Genomic DNA, 2,865 nt, shown 5'->3' on the forward strand with positions numbered 1-2,865 from the left:
TGAAACTCTTCAACAATGAATACGATTCTTGGCAAAAATAAAGCTGCTTTTTATACATGTTCTTAAACTGGGTGAAATTCTAAATGCTGATATGAAGACAAATGGCAAGCTAATGCTAACAATGTTAAGGTAAACTTAGGCAAATTGAATTTTGATGAACAAGAGCAATTTATTTTTTGTTTGAAGCTTAAAAATACGATGGTTTGTTGAGATAGTTTCATTGTGATAATGTGATTTTAGGGTTTGTATATTGAATTTTAGGAAATTTATGTGATCTTTTTTTTTTGCAGTGGTAGCAGATAACTAGGAGTTAAAATAATGTTTACGAAATTTACTGAATGTTGCTGTTGTTAGTGAATATGGTTGTGAATGAACTAGACAAGACTTTGTACCACCAAAAAAGAAGCCACTTTCTGAAGGTGAGAAGAGGTATATATCTTTGGTTCTATTTGTTTTATATGATTTTTTGTGATGATTGCATTCTAAATATTATTTTGTTATGGGAAAATAAAGGAAGAAAAAAATTGTGCCTGGGAGTTTAATGAAAGCGGTTGTGAGGGCTGGTGGCGATGATGAAGTTATTTTTGTCATCTGTGGATATGTATTTTTTCTAATATATAATCGGAAAAATAAGAATGCTTTCCTTATATATCCCATGATTAAATTGCCAAGTGTTAGTTTAGTTAGAAATATGCTAGAGAAGTTCCATGTTGGGAAAATATAGCCCTAGAGAAGTTCAGTTGGAAATATGCTATTTTTTTTCATCTATAAATGGAAATAATTAAATTATCACAGCTTCAATTTTAAATCATTCCATGCTGGAATTTATATGAATTGTGTCAGAAATACTGCTATAGTTACAGCATTTTGTTTAGGATGCCATCTAATTAATATGTTTTCTTTTTTGGTGTGCATTATCTATTAATATCTCATTGGAGAGTAGTAAAGTGGTCTGTGAGTGACAAGTGGAGCATTTTATTACCAACACGTGGAGCTATGTGTAATTGACAAGTTCTTGCTCTCAAAGTTGGGCAGCTGGCAGTTCTCAAATAAAGAAGTAATTGGGCGGGATTTTGATTCAAATTCAAATTGGAAATGGTTTTGTTGCAGCTGCATTTCTATTGTTAACAAGAAGAGAAGATGAGAGAGTGCACTGTAAGTTTTGAAAGGGGGAGTAATTGGCACCAGCAAGGGAAAGACTTTCTCTTTCGATGTCGCAGAGAAGAGAAGAAGAAAACAACGGTAAAGAAACAAAGAACGACGGAAGAAGGAGAAGAGGGTGGCGTCGACAGCGACGGTCACAGAGAAGGATGCTAGATCCATAGAGAAAAGAAGAGAAATGAGGTGACCACGGTAATGGATGCCACCGCCGCTGTTGGATCCGTAAAACTGTGTCCATTTACCTATCAAGCAGCATTCTGCAGAGTGATCCATTTGAGGTTAGTTGTGTAACGTTTAAATGCATATTTTAAAAATCAGATCATTACTTGATTTCTTTTATCTTTCTTTTTCTCTCTCTCCCTATGATTGAGGCAGATGTGGAGTATCCATAAATCAATTTGTGGTTCAAAACCTAGACATATCACCGGTGAAAAAGTAGGAAGAATTCGCTGGTGATGGAAGCAGTAACTGACAGAGAAGATAGAGAATGTGTAATTCGGACCTGTAGAAAGTCCTAGCCCTAACCTTGCACAGTTTTCCCTTCTTCAGAGATGGTGTCAAGCTTTGGATGGAATAAATTGAAAAAGCTAAATCAGCTCTGCCTAAGGATGAGGCTGAGCCTTCAAAATTGAAAAAAGAAGAAAGCACACTTAAAGATATTGTGCAACAGCTACGTGGTATCCTTTTCTTTCATGCTGCTCATGACTGACTCTGAACTTGAATGTAATGAAAAATGGCTACCAGACGCACCAGACAGGACACCGCCTGCCAATATTGAAGGTGGCTGAAGCATTGCATTTTTAGGTACTTTTTTTTCTTTGTTATTTATTGTTCTTTCTGCTTTTAAATGATCCCACTATACATTAAGCTTCTCAATAACTAAGCAGAATATTATTTTCATGGGCAGCAACACAGGCACTGTCTAAGTCTCTAAGACATTAACTGTAAACGAACTGCTTTATTTAAAGGAGGAGTTTACACTTTTGGAGCCAAACAAAAATGGAACCATTAGCCTAGAAAACATCAAAGCGGTTAGTTTTGTTTCAAAATCTTTTTATATACTTGGTTAAGATGATGGTGTTTGCCATCTCACAAATTTGACATGGTCAGATCTCGATGAAAAAGGCAATAAATGCTATGGAATCATGCATTCTTGACTTTTCTGGATCAGTAAGTTCTATGATTTAAATATACTAATACTTCCACACATTATATAAATAGCATTTGCACCAATAGTGCTCGCTGATTAAAATGAATTTGGGTTGCAGCTTAATGCATTGCAATATAGAAGGATGAATTTTGATGAGCTTTGTGCAGCTACACTCAGTGTTCATCAACTTGAAGCACTTGATAGGTTGGAGCAACATGCACGGTGTTCTTATGAACATTTTGAAAAGGACGAAAACAGCTCTATAATCATTGAGGAACTAGTTTTGGTATACTTAATTTGACTACGGTCATAGCTTATACATACATAACTTTATACAAATAATATGAACATGCTGATGATTTTACAAGTCTATTTACTGTATCCAAAATATTTTATGGGGTAGTGATTTTGTATTTTGAATCTACTTTGTAAGTTCATACATGTTATGAATTGTCATCTATTCCTTTATGCAGATATAAAATGATAGATTGTTCAATCAGTGTGCTTGGTAATGGACATGTATATAGTGAGAAAGTATAAAGTAAGGAATTGAA

At 34.7% G+C, this 2,865-nt stretch overlaps 1 long non-coding RNA gene across 1 annotated transcript; it reads left to right on the top strand.

The window, feature by feature from the left end:
• LOC107618117 lies at positions 1,287-2,290 on the top strand. Its single transcript, XR_001615153.2, has 4 exons — positions 1,287-1,439; positions 1,711-1,965; positions 2,077-2,192; positions 2,272-2,290. It is a non-coding gene; the product is annotated as an uncharacterized LOC107618117 (long non-coding RNA).

The sequence above is a fragment of the Arachis ipaensis genome, chromosome B01 (assembly GCF_000816755.2).
Source record: "Arachis ipaensis cultivar K30076 chromosome B01, Araip1.1, whole genome shotgun sequence".
In the NCBI taxonomy this organism is placed as follows: domain Eukaryota; kingdom Viridiplantae; phylum Streptophyta; class Magnoliopsida; order Fabales; family Fabaceae; genus Arachis; species Arachis ipaensis.